We start from the raw sequence: 20130 nt of genomic DNA, 5'->3' as shown, positions 1-20130 counted from the left end.
TTCTTCGGTAAGTCACTGTTCCCCCATTTTCAGTTTTTTTATTCACTTCGAACTTTGTTACATTTGTACACTGATATTGTGAATCCATTCATGTTCTTTGAATCTTTGTTTGTGTCTTAAATTCCATCATGTTTGCTTATGATTTTGCTTCTATTTAATCTGTTTCTGGGTAATTTTAAACACATTTTGCTCACACACATGCTATCCTGCTACTGTTCTTGGTTTTGCATATCTGCACACACTTTATTCAGTGTTCTTTGAATTCTTGCTTGTCTTCTTGAGTCTGAATCATTGTTGTTTTTCTGTTTTTCTTACTTTACTTCCAGATTCTTGCCCTCAAATCTTGTTTCCGTAGATTTAGGCTTGGGTTTTGGTAGAGAAATTACAAACTTTAGGGAAACTGTAACAATCTCCCCTTGATCTTGAAAAACCCTTGTCCCAGTTTCTGTTTTGGATTTAGCCGAAGTCCCTGAAACCCACACAAACCTCCTTCTTCTGAATTTTCATACCTTATCCCTCTTGCCGATGTCATGGGTATGTTTAGGTGGAGGGTAGACACCCCGGAAAAGCCTTGAACATTTTAGGAGGGAGTTCTCTATCCCTGCCGATGTCCAACTCAGGTTGGCTGGGGAGGAGGACTCCATTATGCCCAATGACAACCTCATGCCCTTCCCAATAGTTGCTTTCATCGAGTGCGGACTTAGGTTCCCTCTCGACATCCTTTCTCGCCAAGTCCTTCATTATTACAAACTTAACCTAATGCAGCTAGCCCTTAACTCCTACAGAGTCATAAACGGTATAATTGCCCTAGCTAACCAAAAAAACGCTAGGATAACACTAGCCGACATCCAATACTGCTATACCATATGTGGTCTTAAATGAAAAAAAGGCTACATCTATTACCTTAAGCCGAGGTCGACTGAATACAAACTAATTGCCGACCTTCCAGACTCCAACAAATGTGCTAGAGATGATTATTTCATCATCTCAGGCAACTGGGAGTTCCTACCAGATGATGACCTCCACCTCTACCCCTTGAGCCGATCAGTTTTTACAGAGGGTAATGGTAATAACCAAGTGTCACCTTACTTGTTTTTAAGTTTTTATTACTTTGTTCCTTTTATATGTTCTAATGTCTGCTCTTTACTTTGTAGCTCTTCCTCAGCCATCCAAAGACTTTCACAAGGCATTCTTCCCCAGTAAAGACTTCAAGAAGTTGCTGGGCTTGCCTGTTAATCAGCGCAAGGCCCCTCTGTTGCTCTACAAATCCACTTCGCCCGACGTCCCCAAGAAGAGCAAGTCTCCACCCTCAGCAACAACCCCTCCTACCACTTCGTCACCACGGCTTGACCAAGCCTCAACATCTGACCCAACAAAGCAGCCATCAACATCTTCTCCACAACTAATTCCACCTTTTCAACGCCAATGCCGTCGCCAAGTTCCCATCCTTGCTCCTGCAGGCAGAACTTGTAGCCAACAACATAAATCCTCTGAGGTGTCGGCTTATGATCCAACAAACCCGCCTACTGCACTGCCAGCAATTCACTTTGGAACTAAGGTTACAATCGCCTCCACTGCCGACAAGATAGGGCGTAACAAGGCCGTAGTTGAAAACCTTTTAGTTGACATCCCGGGCATCGTAACAGTCCAATCTTCACCATCACAATCCTAACCCAAACCGAAGCGAAAAAGGGTAAAGGGCCAAGGCAAAGGCCTCTTTTACCCAAGTTGAGTTAGAAGACACAATTCCAATCTCAAAACTTGCCGAGGTTGAGAAAACAAGCTCTGCTGCTGAGAAGAGGTCTACAGAGGCTGACCCCTCTGAAACCACTAAATCAAAAAAGCCTAGGTCGAACTCTGCAGCCACCTCGGGTTCACTTAAAGCTGATGACCCTTGGGCCACATCTATCATGATCGAGGACAAGTCAGTCAGAACCGGTGACAACGTTGTTGACATTGAAGTCGGCGTTGCCTTCTCTACTGCATTGCTCCTCCCTAATGACCTTAACCGTATGGTGAGGTCGGTGAATACGAAAATTTCGCTCTGATGGTGCAACACTCTGTACTGGTAAACTCTTAACACTTGGTACTCTGCATTTTCTGTTTTCATACTTAAGAGGTTACTAACTTTGTTCCTTCTATTTCTTCTAGGCAATCCAGCACGCCCACTCCTTTGCGATGTGGGTAGAAGGAATGAAGAAGGAGCTGGTCCACAAGCCCAAGGAGGCTGCTGGCTTGCTTAAGTCCCTAAACAAAGCCGAGGGCAAGATGAAAGTCTTGATAGATCAGGCCAAGGCAGCTAAGTAAGCCCAAGATGAAGCTGAGAAAAGGTCGGTGCTGCAGAGGCTGTTGCTAAGGTCCCCAAAGCCGAAAAAAAAGAGGCCGAAGCAAAAACAGCCGAAGCCCAAGAAGAACTCCAAAATTCCTTAGCCACAAAAGATGCCAAAACCAAAGCGGCAGACGAAAAGGCCTATGCCGATGGGGTAGCCGACGTTTGCGAGGAATACAAAAAACAAGTCAGACAAGCATGCAACAAGGGTTGCACCCTTGGTTGGATGGCTGCTTTGAAGGAGTTGGCTGTCCCCGAGGATTCCCCCCTTTATGACGAAGGCCGACTTGCAGTGCCATTCTTTCCTGCTTCAAGCCAATCTGAGGCTACAGTTGGGGAGGAAGAAAAAGAAGAAGATGAAGACAAATAGGCCAAGGTAGCGGTAGGTGCTGATGGTTCTGCTGGGGCCAAGTCCCCAACTCTGAATGAGCAAGTCCTAGACTTGACTCAGAATGAGGAGGACGAGGTCTCAAAAAGTGCCTCCCCCAATAAGACTATATTCGAGGTGCCCATCACCGAGAAAAAGCCTTGATCAGACTTTACAAGAGATCGACGCCAAGCTCGAGGCAGGGAGGGTTGCCGAGAAAATTTCACAGTTGTCTTCTGAGGCCGAGACACATCCTGCCATCGATACTGAGTAGTCTTATCTAGCAGTTTTTATTTTTATGCTTTTGTAGTTTTTGTTTTTTGAACGATGTTTTGGCCGATGTGCCTTATTTCTCTTTGTAAATGAACAAGTAATCTCCTATGCGAGGCCGAAATGCCCTTTTGTATTCGAACAACTTTCTTTTCTGAATGTATGCTTGCCTTTTTTCTAAATGTTGAATGCTCTGCTTACTGCTTTCTTTCTATGCACTGTACGCTTTCATACTTAGAATATTTTTCATATCTTTATAGTGTACCTTTCATGGAGTAATGTACCTCGGATATAGCTTCTAATTGCTTATCTCGGCCTTGGCTTAACACTTAAAAATATTTTGACATATTTTTACAAGTATTGTTTTAAACTTGCCACTTCACTTTCTCTTATTGTCTCTTACCAAGACTTTTGTCTTCTATACTTCCCACGTTTGGTAACCTGATCATCCCAGCAAGGATGTACTTCTTGCAATATTACCTCAGCTAACTCCAACTTGTAAATTTCTCTAAAATTTCAACAAGTGTTAAGCCCATTTTAACTTGTAAATTTTTCTAAAAAATTTCAACAAGTCCCAAGCTCTCCAGCTCTATTTATCATTCCTGCTCCCTACCTCCTAATGTGAACCTCAGTTCTTATTTAAGTGCACATTATGTGTTTATGGTCTGTTGCCAAAGTCAGATTTAAACAAAGACAGACCGAGGTGTTTAACCTTGGTTTCTCTGAAATGAACTTAAATGTACTTAGTTCCAATCTGAGTTCGATTCTGCCGATATGGCAGATCTAGGTTAATCCAACTTAGTTCAACTCTATTATATGCAAATATAATTGTAACTCTGCCATATAATGAGTCTAAGTTATTCGTCATGTTTCACATAGGGACATCACCAACTTAGTTCAACTCTATTATATGCAAGTACAATTCAACTCTGTCATATAATAAGTCTAAGTTACTTGTCATGTTTCACTTAGAAACATCGCCAACTTAGTTCAACTCTATTACATGCAAGTATAATTCAACTCTGCCATATAATAAGTCTAAGTTATTCGTCATGTTTCACTTAGGGACATCGCCAACTTAGTTCAACTCTATTATATGCAAGTATAATTCAACTCTGTCATATAATAAGTCTAAGTTATTTGTCATGTTTCACTTAGAAATATTGTCAAAGGACTGGTTAGTCGTATTACACAAGTTTGGAAAAATCAAGCTAAAATTTTATTATTACTTCGACTAATAACATAAATTTTAAAAACAAAAATCTAATGGTAGAAAAACTTCTAGTTGCAAGTGTTCCAGAGTCTTGGCAATTATTTTCCATCATTGTCCTCAAGCCGATATGCACCATTACAAGCAACCAAGATAATTCTATAAGGTCCCTCCCAATTTGGGCCAAGCTTGCCCTCTTTGGGAACCTTCTTGTTGACGACCCCTTTCCTTAGCACAAGATCCCAAATTTTGAATTCTCTTGGGTTAACCTTCTTGTTGTAAGCCCTAGCAAGTTGTTGCTGGTATGCCCCCAGCTGAATTGTTGCTTTCTTCCTTCTTTCTTTCAATAGGTCTAAATCTTGGGCCAAAACTGCCTCATTAGTCCCATTCTCTACTCCCTGGGTTCTAACCCTTGGGATGCCGACTTCTAATGGGATTACTGCCTCTGTGCCATAAGGCATGGCAAATGGGGATTCCCCAATTGATCTTCTCGATGTAGTCCGATATGCCTAAAGTATATTGGGCAACTCTTCCACCCACTTTCCCTTTGCTACTTCTAGCCTCTTCTTAATCCCATCCAAGATAGTTTTGTTGGATGCTTCTACTTGATCATTACTTTGGGGGAAGCTTGGAGTGGAGTAGTAGTTCTTGATCTTGTACTTTGCACAAAAGCTCTTGATTAGCTTACTGTTAAATTGTGTACCATTGTCTGTTATTATTACCCTTGGGATCCCAAACCTGGTGATAATGTTCTTCCATATGAAGTTCTTTACATCAATGTCCTGAATCTTTGTAAGGGGTTCCGCTTCTACCCACTTGGTGAAGTAATCTGTTGCCACCAGCAAGAACTTCCTTTGTCCAGTCGCTTGAGGTAGTAGTCCAACAAGATCCATGCCCCATTGGGCAAATGGCCAAAGGATGGACACTGGGTTTAAATTTGCTGCTGGTTGAGGTATCAAAGGTGCAAACCTCTAACACTTCTCACACTTTCTGACATAAGCTTTAGCATCTTTCTGCATATAGGGCCACCAATACCCCTGAGTAATGGCCCTATGAGCAAATGACCTTCCACCTACATGACTTCCACATACTCTTTCGTGTATTTCATGCCAGAAGTCTTCAACTTGTGAATAATGCACACATCTCAAAAGGGGTCCAATAAAAGACCTTTTATAGAGGTGTCCTTCTGCTGTTAGACTGAACCTTGCTGACTTCAGTTTTGTTTTATGTGCTTCTTTGTGATCATCTGGAAACTTCCCATCTCTAAGGAACATTACTATCGCATTCATCCAACTTGGTCCCATCTCCACACACATTGCTTCATACTCTATGTTCAGTGGTTCTAAGCTTGGGCCTGACAAATAGTCAACTATTATTGTCCTTGCCTCTCCTGATTTCATTGCATTGGCCAGGTTTGCCAAGGCATCAGCATGGCTATTGTCATCTCGGCTAATTTGTTGTAGTCGGCAATCCTGGAATAAGGCTACCAGTCTGACAACCTCCTTTACATAGGCCATCAGTCTTTCATCTCAGGCTGCGTATTCGCCTGTTGCCTGGTTAACGATAAGCTGGGAGTTACAGAAGACCACCACCTCGTCGGCTTCCATTGTTGTTGCCAACTTCAATCCTGCGATTAGTGCTTTATATTCTTCTTCGTTGTTTGAGGCTTTAAACCCTAAACGGATAGATTGTTCTAGCATCCACCCACTTGGCGATACTAGCACTACTTCTGCCCCTACTCCCTGACGATTCGAACTTCCATTGACAAATAGGCGGAAGGAGTCGTTGATATAAATATCGCAGGGCCTGACTTTCCCTTCTTTCTTCTGTTCTGCTATCCTCAACTGAGTTTCTTCTTATTCACCTGGACATCCTAAACTGTGACTCAACAGAGCCCGATGTGGGATGACGCCAGGTGTGAACTCGACCACAAAGTCGGCCAGAACCTGGCCTTTGATTGTTGTTCTGGGTCTGAATTCCAAGTCGTATTGGCCCAACACCACTGCCCATCTGGCTATCCTACCTATCAAGTCTCCTTGCTGCAGCAGGGACTTCAAAGGATGCTTTTTTAATACCATAATCTTCTGGGCTTGGAAATAGTGGTTCAACTTCTTGGAGGCCATTAACAAGGCCAGTGTTAATTTCTCCAAGGGTAAGTATCTGGTCTCTGCATCTGCTAGGGTTTTACTCACATAGTAAACTGCCCTCTGTTCTCCCTTCTCTTCTCTGATTACCACTGCACTCACTGCATGTTCTGAAACCGCCAAGTATAAGAACAGATCCTCTCCAGGTACTAGATTTGAGAGAACTGGAGCTGTGGTCAAGTATGTTTTCAAGTCGGCCAAGGCGACTTCGCACTCTTCTGTCCACAGAAAATCCGCGGCCTTCTTCACCAAACTGAAAAAAGGTTTGCATTTATCAGAACTTTTGCTTATGAACCTATTCAAGGCTACAGCCCCTTCCAGTCAACATCTGTACTTGTTTTGCTGATGTAGGGCTCTTCAAGTCCAAGATGGCCTTGATCTGATCTGGGCTCATCTCAAGGTCCCTTCTGATAACCAAGTATCTCAAGAACTTTCTTGACCCAACTCCAAATGCACATTTTGACGCATTGAGTCGGAGCCGAAATGTCCTCAGGATATTAAAGACAACTTTTAGGTCGGCCAGATGATCCTCGGGCTCTTTGGTCTTCACGACCATGTCATCAATGTATACCTCCACTGTTTTTCCTATTAGATGCCTGAACATCTTAGTCACCAATCTCTGGAGTTGCTCCTGCATTTTTTAACCATAAAGGCATCACTTTGTAGTAATATAGCCTTTTTGAGGTAATGAATGCAGTCTTCTCCTCATCCGCCAGGAGGGAGGGGTACATGGCTATCTGATGGTACCCCTTGTAAGCGTCTAGGAAGCTCATCTTTCCATGTCCTGATGTGGCATCCACCAATTGGTCAATCTTGGGGAGTGGGAAATTGTCTTTGGGACAAGCCCTGTTCAGGTTGGTGAAGTCCATGCAGATCCTCCACTTCCCATTCTTCTTCTTCTTCATAACAACTGTGTTTGATAACCATGTTAGGTAGTTTATCTCTTGAATGGCTCTGGCTTCTATCAATTTATCCACCTCCTCTTCTACTACTTCAACATGCATCAAGGTCGGCCTTTTAGCCCGTTGAATGACAGGTCTAGCTGACCTATCCACATTCAGTTTGTGGCAAGTGACTTCGGGGTCAATGCAGGCATCTCGTATGGTATCCAGGAAAAGATCTCAATGTTTGCTCGTAGGAATGTCTCTAACTCCTTTTTCTCTTCCTCGGCCAAACTTGAGCCGAGAAGGAAGAAGCCCTCTTCATCCCCTTGCTGAACCGGGATCTTTTTTAGGGCTTCCTCGCTTTTGTCGGCTGGTTCCTTGCCGACATCATCTAGGACCTCCATGTCCTTGTCCTCAATTTCTGCTAATTCTACTTCTCGCACACTGCAGATGGATTTCATTGCTGCTATGGAGTAATTCTTTGTCTGTACCTGATCCCCTCTGACCTCCTCAATTCCATGCTCTGTTGGGAACCGCAACAACTGGTGCAGTGTTGAGGGGACAGCCCCCATTTTATGCAGCCATGGTCTTTCCAAGATAACATTGTAAGGGGAGGGGTGGTCAATTATTATGAACTCTGTGTTTACCTTCTTGGTGCCTGCCTGCGCCTTCAAACTTATTGCTCCTAGGGGCCACATTGGCGTTCCGTTGAACCCAACCATTGGATTGCTTCAGATCATCCTGGTGAAGGCCAAGCTCCTTGTAACATCTGACATACATGATGTTACAAGAGCTGCCTTGGTCAACCAGAATGCGCCTTACCTGGCACTCTCCAATCTTGAGGGATATCACTAGCGCATTGTTGTGTGGCTGCTGCACTAAGTCTAGGTCGACTTCGGTAAAGGACATCATCGGTCCCTGGCGTTCGTCTGCCCTAGGTCTTTTTTGCCGGACCTGATACACATGCTGTAAGTGTTTTACCTTCTGAGCTTCCCCCCGTATCTCGTTCTCATTGACCTTCGAATGAATCACATTGATCACTCAAGGTCCACCTGGTTGTGGTGCTGGTGGAGATGGTGCTGTTGGTGCTGTTGGTGCCTGAGGCAACCTTTCTTATTCTTCCCTTGTCCTGGCCTCATCTACTAGGTCCCTTAAATGACCTTGTCTTACCAGATCTTCCAGATATCCCTTTAGGGCTCTGCACCCCTGAGTCAGATGCCCATCCTCATTGTGGTAGGCACAGTGCTTCCCTAGACTTCTTCCCATGAATTCACCTGGAATCTTCTTTGGTGCTCTATAGTAGGGCTGATTCCTGATTCTTTCCAGAACTTTGTAAACTAGGATTCGGAACACAGTGGTGACTGCCTGTGCAGCCCTTAGTCTGGTCTCTTGTTTGTTGAATCCAATATTACCTCAACCTTGCTTCGGCGAGCCGTTTCTTTTTTCTTGTTTTGACGCCTTTGTCCCTGGCGTGTCTTCCTCGGCTCTCGCATACTTCTCGATCCTGGCCATGAGTTCTTCCATACTTTTTGGCAGTGTCTTTGCCAGGGATTTCGAAGCAGACAGTCATCGTTCAGGCCGTTCTTGAAAGACATGACTGCCATCTCTTGGCTGCACCCTAGTATTTAGTTGAACACCTCATAATACCTCTTGGCATAAGCCCTGAGGCTTTCATCCTCGCCAATTCTCAGAGCCATCAAGGAATCCACCCTCAATGGCTGTAGTTTGTTTGTCACAAACCTGGCCATGAACATCTTGGCCAGGCCTTCCCAGTTTTTTACAATTCCTTTCGGCAACTTGTGAAACTAGTCTGATGCGATTTGCCCAAAGGATGAGGGAAACACCTTGCAGAGCAACGGCTCGTTCCCGGTGTATAGTGCCATTGAGTTCAGGTACATGCCGACGTGAAAGTTAGGGTCAGAATTACCGTCGTATATCTGGAATCTTGGCATGTGGAACCTTTTTGGGGCCTCAAATTTGTCCAATTCCATCGAAAACGACGTTCTCTGCTTGACCAGAGAGGTTACCTCGACATCTTGTCACGTCCTCTGGAGGTAATCCCTCATATCCTCCTTAGTCCATCCAGGAGCTTGGCTATCAACGGATTTCAGCCTTTTAGGTGAGCTGCTCCCGGTGTCATTGTGAGTTCTCTTGGACCTCCCCCTATTCGTTGTGTCAAAGCAAAGCTCCTTCCCTTGAACATGCCGATGTTCCGTGGCATAGGCTTCTTTGGCCCGATGTGTCTTCTGAGACTCTCCTCTCATCGATTCTCCTTGCCTGACCTCTTGTGAAGGCCGGTGAGAGTGTTCCTTTGTCCTGTCATGATGAGGGACTACAGGAACTATTTTCTGCTCCCTTTTCTGGCCATCGTTCTTAGCTGCTAGAATCGACATGTCTTGTAATGGAAACGGTGGTTGCATGACGTTGTTCTGCATTATGAAATCGATGACCGATTGTAAGTCTGCCAATTTGTTCGCCATTCCCTTCATCTCGCCGTCCCTCCGCCGACATCTTTCTTTCCATACCTGGAGGTCATTCTCGTTATAATATTCGCCTTGATCTGCCTTCTTTGATACGTTTTCCTCCTGGCCGATGTCTTTCTCTCTGGGATTCTTATCTCGAGGTTCTTTGTTGCAGTTATCCTTCTCTACGTTAGGGTCAATGTGTTTACCGTTTCCAGTAGGGATGTCGTCCCCAATCTTCTCTTTCTGTCCGTCGTTGGTCATCTATTCTCCTTTCTTTCCCATAGACGGCGCCAAATTGTGTGTGTTGATTTCTTACCACACTGCCAAACAGGTACTCAGCTGGAGAACACCGGTAGAATAGATTGCACTTGAACGACCTGTCACAGAAAGATAAGACTCCGACGGTGGTTCGTCCAACCGGGGGCACTCTGACGATCAAGTCAGTACTTAATTATCTCTCAAAGATAGCTAACAATGCTTAACTCACTATCCAAAATATAAAAGCGTGCCTTAGACCCATGAGGGTGCCTTACTTTTATAGCCAGCACTAACCTGATCTCTATAGAAGCCTAGCTCCTCTTGGACTCTGGCTCAATGCTCATCCTAGACTCTCCAATAGATAAAGATAACTCCCTAAGAGCTTTATCGTTAGCCAGGCTGAGGTCCTTCCCCATTCTAGACTCTTATCCCTTGTCGCTTATGGAGATTTCAATTTTAAAGTAAAGTTAACAAACAATTGAAGTAGAACTTGAAATGATACAAAATCTGAAATCATATAGAGAGAATATTAATACCAAAGAAGTTCAATATCAAAATTGTGAATTGAGTTGGAAAGAAGTTTGGTAGAGTAAAATCAATTACTTAGAGCTCTCTAATAATAAAAAGTGTTGTTTTTATGTTTGGTATTAAGCACTGGACATAGTTGGGTTGTAGTAAGTTAAAATCAAAGTAACGAGAATCATCCATATATAAAAACGGTTTTGTTTTTCAGTTTGGTGTTAAGGGCAGAGTTAAAGTGAGTTAAGTTAACAATCAAAATAATTCAAGCCTTTCATTTAATTGAGGTCTTAAAAAAAAAATTGCTCAATATTATAAGGATCTTTCTTATGTAGAGTACTATTTTTTAGATCGAATTTGAGGGTCCAAAGCAGCGGCTTTACCGGTTTGCCCCCAGAGTCGACCCTGACCACTACCATCACCTCCACCACCACTGCCACAACCATGATCATGACCACAACCATAACCACTATCTCCGCCACTACCTTCATCGCCCCATAGCACCGCACTTACCACATTACTACCTCCACATTTACCATGTAGTTGCCATTTCCACCACCACTAATGCAACTATTAGTATATTAGTTTCAAGAACATAACAAACGTGAGAAAATATTTTCTACTGAAACAAACAAATCATAGTGATAGATATTTAAATTATAGGGTAAGTCACAATGATATCTCCACTTAAATTTTAACAAAATATAGTAAGTCATGTATGTTTGGCATCACCATATTAAATTCTCTTAAAATTTTGATTCACATAATACTTAATATTTTTTTTATTAAAAATTTGTTAGCCACATGAATAGAAAAATAATATTGGTATTACTTTTATACTTGAAATCTTTATTTTACTTTGTTCTTTTTTGTGTCTTCATATTATCTGCATTATTTTTGATCCATTTGACCTTACTAAAAGGGGTATGGCAAAACTGTCATACTGATTATATTTAATGTATTCTAAATTATATATATGCTACATACATATAGTTTTAATTTGTTTCTACTATTGGAGATGTGAGTTTTTTTTTGTTTTAGTCAGTAGATTAGTAAGTTAGATTATACTGAAAGGGCCATAGTCACTTCATGAACTCAAACCCTGAACCTTTGACATTCTCACTTTCCCAATGGACAGATACACACATTATTAGGCCAAATACCCTATCCTGATGTGAGTTGTACTATACAAAAAGTTGAATTTCAATCATTTCTTAGTTTTTAAATTTATTTTTATGCCTTATTTTTTTCCACATATATTAACTGATTGCATAGTAATTTGGCACCAACTTGCATTAATTCCTTTTCTCCTTCTGAATTTTTTTGAAATGTTCAGAAGTCAGATTTATAGGGACTAATTCAAAATTTTAGCATAGAGAAACAAACATATATATTAATAATTTCTGTAGAAAAACTATGAACTATATCAATTTCTATTAATATAAAAAGTAAAAATTAAGATGACCTTGACTGAAATCATGGCCATAAGAAAATTGGAAGATTTGAAAGCAAATGTTATGCAGAAACCACTAGCCTTGGCCTTGACCTTGACTGAAATCAGTTTGTGGAAATGATGCTTCTTGACGATTTCTTTATCATTGAGTTATTTTGCATCGGCAACATGCTCTAGCTGGTAGTTGAAAATCAAGAAATTTTCCAATCAATCCATTCTGTAAAAGAACAGAGACACGAAAATTTCCAAGCATACCAGATTTTGTTACTACTGCTAGCTGAGAATGACCATATTTTCAAATCACAGCAGATTTTGTCTGCCATAGGACGTGATTTAATTCTACTTGAAGATCAACTTCCGTTCTTTATCCTTAATCGTTTGTTCGACATGACTAATAGCGATTCAAACTTGGAAATCATTCAAATAGCCTTTGATTTTCTGAAAATCATGTTGTTCAAATTTTGAAATTAAATAAATAGATTTATGAAGAAATCAAATTATATACCAAGAACATATGCTGATAATTACAATTAAATTTCAACAGAAATACACAAAACAATAAAAGGGTAAATAGACGAAACTGAAGCCTACACGGAAGTAGTTTCCTTAAAACAGATTTCGCCGCCTCACGGGTCGAGTGCTTGAGGAAACCCGGCGTCTGTCTTCCAGGATACGACGGTCAAAACCAGCTACGGCAGAAGCACTTTCTGTCTAGCTTAGCGAACAAGAACAGTGGTAGCACTCTCTCAATGTAGGAACTTTCTGGCAAACTGACTTGTAAAATGGAAGCAAAAAATTTCTATATTGAAACTTGATAAGAGGGTCTCAATTTATACATGTAAAGGGGAGAGAAGAAGAGCCTCCAGCCTTTAAGGCTGGTCATTAAAACACCAAGCATCCATAGGCCCTTTCCAAAAATATGAAAGTTTGGATGCCCAAAGGATTCACACTCTTTAACCAAGAAAAATTATTTAAATACTCTTTAAAATCCTATTCATGAATCTAACATCATGTGGCAATTTCTTGGCAATTTCATATTCAAAAACCAATGGTTTTTGGCTCACTTGGACCTAACACAATAAAAGGTTGGGACCCACTTTAATATTTAATTAAAGTCACCACACTTTAATATTAAATTAAAGTCACCAAAAATCATTTTTTCCAACAATCCCCCATATTAATAAAAATTGACTGAAAGACTCAACAAACGGACATCGTTCAACAATAATGACTCGAAGAGAGAGTACAACGAACTAAACCCGACATCAGAGAAGGTAGCTTTTGGCTTTGAACCTCTCCTAGTGAAAACTTATCGAGTTTACTGGCTGATCAGTGAATAAGACATCTTGAACTGCTTTGTCGTTTATGTAAATTGGGATAATAGATCTCACACGGGAATTACTCCTACCACCATTCTATTCTCACTGGTGTGCCCTGTGTGGCCCTGGACACTAGCCTGGTTCAGCGAGTGGTTTCAAAGAATCTTGGCCTGCCCAATTCTTCTAGAAGCGGCCCCACTTCACACTCACATAGGTGACTCTACTTGAGTATCCTGCAATACTCAGCTCAACAGCTTAACACACTAGAGTCATTAAAAGCTCAGCTTAACCTCTACACTTGTAGGTATCACTGATAGAAGGAATGGCTGGAGGTTTAACCTCCTCAGTGACATACCATCGTTACATGCAATTAGGTTGTCCCATTGAACCTAGATCTTGGGATCTCCAGTCAACTAGGTTGGGTTTCCATTCCGGTAACTTCCAAAGGCCTCAACCCCATTCCTTTTGACGACGTTTCGACTAACACTCGACTTAACCCTTTGGTTAGCGGATCCGCAATATTGTCCTTAGACTTTACATAGTCTAAAGAGACAACTCCATTCGAGAGTAGTTGTCGTATGGAATTATGTCTACGACGGATATGTCTAGACTTTCCATTATACATATTACTCTGTGCCCTACCAATTGCAGATTGACAATCACAATGAATACAAATAACTGGCACAGGTTTAGACCAACGTGGAATATCTTCAATGAAATGGCGAAGCCATTCTGCTTCTTCCGTTGCTTTATCCAAAGCAATAAACTCTGATTCCATCGTTGATCTAGATAAACACGTTTGCTTGGAAGATATCCAAGACACAGCTGCCCCACCAAGAGTGAACACATATCCACTAGTGGACTTTGAGTCCTTTATATCTGATATCCAATTCGCGTCACTATATCTTTCAAGCACCGCTGGATATCGAGTATAATGCAACCCATAATCCTGAGTGTAGCGTAAATACCTTAACAACCCCACAATGCCCTTCCAATGAGAAACATCGGGATTACTTGTGTATCTACTAAACCTGCTAACCGAGTAAGCTATATCCAGCCTAGTACAACTCATCAGATACATTAAACTTCCAATTACCCGAGAATATTCTAATTGAGAGACACTCTCATTATTATTCTTGGTAAAATGTAGACTTAAGTCTACAGGTGTCGATGACACACTCGTATCTGATCCACTAAACTTCTCAAGTATCTTATCAACATAATGAGACTGAGATAGTACAATTCTGCTTGAGATTCTGGTAATCTTAATTCCCAGAATAACATCTACAATCCCCATATCCTTCATGTCAAACTTAGAGTTTAACAACTTCTTGGTAGTTTTGATCATTTCATCGTTACTACCTATAATGAGCATATCATCAACATATAGACACAAAATGACATAACCTCTGTCAGTGTCTTTGACATAAATACACTTGTCACATTCGTTGATTCTAAACCCATTTGACAACATTACTTTGTCAAACTTCTCATGCCATTGTTTAGGCGCTTGTTTCAAACCATACAAAGATTTGACAAGTTTACAGACTTTCTTGCTTTGTCCTGGAGTCGAAAACCCTTCAGGTTGCTCCATGTAGATTTCTTCATTCAAATCCCCATTTAAGAAAGCTGTCTTTACATCCATCTGGTGTATCTCAAGATTGCGCAGAGCTGCTATCGCAATCACCATGCGAATGGATGTCATCCTAGTTACAGGTGAGTACGTATCAAAGTAATCTAGGCCTTCTCGTTGGCTGTACCCTTTGATAACGAGCCTCGCCTTATACTTGTCGATTGACCCATCGGCTTTCATCTTTCTTTTAAAAATCCATTTGCAGCCTAAAGGCTTGCAACTTGGAGGTAAATTTACCAACTCCCAAGTGTGGTTCTGTAAGATGGAGTCAATCTCACTTTTGATCGCTTCTTTCCATAAAGGACTCTCAGGATAAGTCACAGCTTCGTGGAAAGTTTGAGGTTCGTTCTCAACCATATAAGTCAAGAAGTCTGGACCAAAAAATTTGGATATCCTAGCCCTTTTACTCCTTCTGGGCTCATCTAAAACCTCAATTTGATCATCAACTGAATCATCAACATGATCATCCTCACTAGCAAGCTTATCAAATTGCTCTAAAGACCTTGGAACCCCTTCATGGGTTCGGCAAGGAAAAATGTCTTCAAAGAAACATGCATTCCTTGACTCCATGATGGTATTCCTGTGTATGTCTGGAATTTCAGACTTATGCACAAGAAACCGATATGCACTATTATTATGTGCATAACCAATGAATATACAATCCACGGATTTCGGGCCTATCCTAACCCGTTTGGGTGTAGGAATCGCCACTATAGCAAGACACCCCCACATTCGTAAGAATTTATAAGAAAGCTTAACGCCTTTCCATAACTCATACGGGATCTTGTCCACTTCGCTTCAACACAAGTTTCACACTTGTGTTTCGTCAGAACAACCTTGTCGGACTCAAAAACCATGCGAAAACATGTTTATTGAGAAGAGACCTTGAGACATGATTCTTACAAATGTCCGGAACATACAGGATTGCATTCAAGGTTAGCTCTTTCCTGAGGTTAACTTTAGGACCACCTTTCCCTCAATAAATGAGGTAGTAGAGTTTCCCATAAACAACTTCTAACCGTTTGTAACCGGTTCGAAAGTTGTAAACAGCTCCTTCCCAAAGAACCGATAACCAGGTTCCCACGGCTTGTATGCCAGCTTCTTTGCAACACCACCCCTTGGCCTATACTAAAGAGGTACTCCCTTCTTTCTTTCTATTATCCTCCTCAATACGGAGTCGGATAACTAAGTCTTCTTTGTAGAATTTATACAAAGTCTTAAACAAATCCTTGTGTCACAATGATTATGAAACTCTGAAAATCATATCACAGTAAAAACATTCCCAGAATGTCATTAATCGAATTAGGCACCCAAATATAATTGGTCCAACCTATCACTCTGAAGCTAATAGTCTTACTATTAGGAAACACAAATCCAGTGTTTAATAGTCTACTATTTGGAACTTCATAACATGGCCAGTAGTCTTATCACTAGGAATCACTAATTTCTCAACATGTGGTCAGTAGACTTTCTACTACTAGGAATCACAATGTCTTAGCCAGTGATCAGTAGTCACTTTACTACTAGGAATCACAACGTCTTGACATAGGATCAATAGACTCTTTCATTACTAGGAATCGTTATGTCATGACATATGACCAGTAGCCTCTCCACTACTAGGAACCATAATGTCTTAACCTGTGATCAGTAGTCATTTTACTACTAGGAATCACAATCTCATAACTGTGTAGCCAGTGGTCTAACACCCCCTAGGAACCACCAGTTTTCTATCTATGTGATCAGTGATCTTGAACTCACTAGGAGCCACCAATTTAAGAATATATTTGGAATTTAAAAATCTAAAAAATATTCACCCACTATAACAGGTTGTCTCAACTTTGCTTTCAAGCAAAGTTACATAGCAATCATAAATGCTATAAATAACACAAGGATACCATACTAATTGCCTCTAATCCATCAGAGATATTTTAATGCAATTTTATGATTTCCTTTAATCATACTTGATCTCTCAAGATCTCCTTTAAGAATCTCGTGAGGCAAAGGTTGTCAGGTGGAACAACATTTCTGTTTGTCATCTTTTGAAGCCATTTTTGAAACATCACAACTAAATTTCACTTCTGTGATTTTAGAAATTAAACTTAACCCTTAGAAAATCCCTTAGATGGAAATTTAATTCAAAACTAGTCTCACCATTTAACCTAGAATCGAACATGGTCAGGAATGTTCCCAGGAAGATTGGAGGGGTCACATCGGTCCCACTTAAAACCCAGTTAACCTTTTGACAAAACATTCAGGAGCATGTTGACTCCTAGTCCATAGGAAACAATTTTAAAATTAAGATTTCCAAGGAATAAACCAGGTTATAACAAACTGATTTCCAAGCAAATAAAATTTGCTACCAGAATTACACCATTCATGAAAGTTAACCGGTACTCCCGGAACTGAGCCCATTATTTCTGAATAAAATTAGAAATATTTTAGCTAAAGCTAAAATTTGGTTTCCTTTCTCAAAACCAAAACACTTGGGACATAATCAAATTATCCAAACTTGGTTTTCCAACACTTTGGGAATAAAATGATTAAACCCAAAGACTTCCTCAAACTCCAAAGGTTTGAAACCAAATCCGTCTTAGTTGTCATTTCTGAACAAATAAGAACTGCTCTTTAGCCAAGGCTAAACATTTTGGTTTCTATTACAGAAAACCAAACCAAATTCCAAATTTACAAGTAATTTAAAAATTGCGACAACCAAATACATGCATAAAAAATGCTACTAATAAAACAAGCAAATAAAACTTGCTACCACAAATTGATAAACAAACCAACTAAATCTCAAGCAAAACATGTTTCAAACATTTAAATAAAATAGCCAATCCATAAGGATTCTATTTAGTCCAAAAGCCTTTCCACGCTTAGGTATTCCTATTCAACACAAAAGTTAGTAGTCCAAACATTTTTTGTTTTTTACATCCCAAATACTATTTATTTGGTTTTGTATTTGTTTTTCCATTCCCTTTCGCATTGGTATGCCTACAAAAAAGTTAGTAGCAAACCACAATAAAATACAAACAAATAATCTAAGCAAAAAATAAATATAATAAATAATAGAAACCATCTAGCCAACTATTTATAAAATTAACCAATGAATTAAAATGCCAATTTAATTAAAACTTTAAAAAAAAAAAGTTCAATACTCATGAGTTATGAATGAAATTAATTCATAATAAACATTTAAACTAATAACTCTATATAAATAAGTTAAATTCAAAGTTAATGCACCCAATTAAATAATTCACATTAATGCACCCAATTAGATAATTTAGATTAATGCACCCAAATAAATTCAAATTAATGCACCCAATTAAATAATTGAGATTAATGCATTCAATTAGATAATTTAGATTAATGCACCCAATTAATTCAAATTAATCATGTACACAATTCATAAAGATTCTATAACTCTAAATACATTAAACTAAAATTAATAGGCAAGAGTTATAAACCAATAACCATTTAGCAATTAACATATGCAAATAATTCTAAAAACATTAAATTATGTAATCTAGTCTAGAAAATAATAAGCATGTAACAAATTAAAACTAGAATAGAATTAGCTTGTCAAAATTGCAACATCCATAAATTATATTTTATAACCTTAAAAGTCATGCAAATTATGATAGAGAATTCTAACTAAACTAAGCAATTACAGAGTACCATTGCATAATTTACAATCATTGAAATAGTGAGCAATTCCGCAACAATTCCTAGTAACATTATACAAAGCTAACCTAATAGTCTATATAAATCTATTCGATCAATTTCATAGAAAATATATATATAATCTATTTTAAGCTTGTTGTTCAAATTGTGAAATTAAATAAATAGATTTATGAAGAAATCAAATTATATCTAGAACATATGCTGCTAATTACAATTAAATTTCAATAGAAATACACAAAACAATAAAAGGGTAAAGAGACGAAACCGAAGCCTGTACGGAAGCAGTTTCCTTAAAACAAATTTCGCTGCCTCATGGGTCGAGTGTTTGAGGAAACCCGGCATCTGTCTCCCAGGATACGACGGTCAAAACCAGCTATGACAGAAGTACTTTCTGTCTAGCTTAGCGAACAAGAACAGTGGCAGCACTCTCTCAATGTAGGAACTTTCTGGCAAACTGACTTGGAAAATGGAAGCAAAAAATTTCTATATTGAAACTTGACAGGAGGGTCTCAATTTATACATGTAAAGGGGAGAGAAGAAGAGCCCCCAGCCTTTAAGGCTGGTCATTAAAACACCAAGTATCCATAGCCCCTTTCCAAAAATATAAAAGTTTGGATGCCCAAAGGATTCACACCCTTTAGCCAAGAAAAAAGATTTAAATACTCTTTAAAATCCTATTCATGAATCTAACATCATGAGGCAATTTCTTGGCAATTTCTTATTCAAAACCCAATGTTTTTTGGCTCACTTGGACCTAACACAATAAAAGGTTGGGACCCACTTTAATATTTAATTAAAGTCACCACACTTTAATATTAAATTAAAGTCGCCAAAAATCATTTTTTTCCAACAAATCATTGCACCACAGAATAAATTAAAAGCTCCTAGTGGAATCTCAATTGACAATATCAAACATCTACTTGACCTAGTACATAATTGTTGGTGCTCTACGTTTGTTGAGATGAATAGAAATGTAACGGTGAAGAAGAAATGGGAGTACATGAATTCTGCAATAGAACTTCAGGAGGCTGGAGTTCAAAGAAGGCCGAGCGAAGCAACTTATTTGATATAAAATTCATTAGTGGGACTTTAGAAATTCCACTATTATCCATCATAGACTGTACAGAGTCTTTCTTGACAAATCTAGTTGCATTCGAGCTGTGTCCTTCATATGATAAGCCAATGTACGTTTGTGACTATATCGTCTTCATGGGTTGCCTCATTAATTCCTCCAAGGATGTTCGTTTACTTAATCATAGTGGAATTATTCAAAGTTGGGTGGGTGATGATACAGAGGTTTACTCCATGTGGCACAAGTTGTTCAAAATCACTGTAACAGATCTCAAAAACTTTGGTTACTCTGAAGTTTCCATTAACGTAAACAATCATTGTAAGCGACGCCGAGATGTGTGGATGGCAAACTTAAAGTGGAATTACTTCAACAGTCCACGGGCATTGATTTCATTTTTTGCTGTTACCACACTACCGCTGCTTACCGTGGGACAGACAATCTTGTCCATTTTTCTTTTGGCAAAGGCAGCAATTTTGAGTCCCTATTATTGTTTTATGAATCGTGTGTGTTAAATTCAAATAAGCAA

This window comes from Camellia sinensis, chromosome 7 (assembly GCF_055761805.1).
Source record: "Camellia sinensis isolate YWXY chromosome 7, ASM5576180v1, whole genome shotgun sequence".
NCBI lineage: Eukaryota > Viridiplantae > Streptophyta > Magnoliopsida > Ericales > Theaceae > Camellia > Camellia sinensis.
This window is presented reverse-complemented; position numbering follows the sequence as displayed.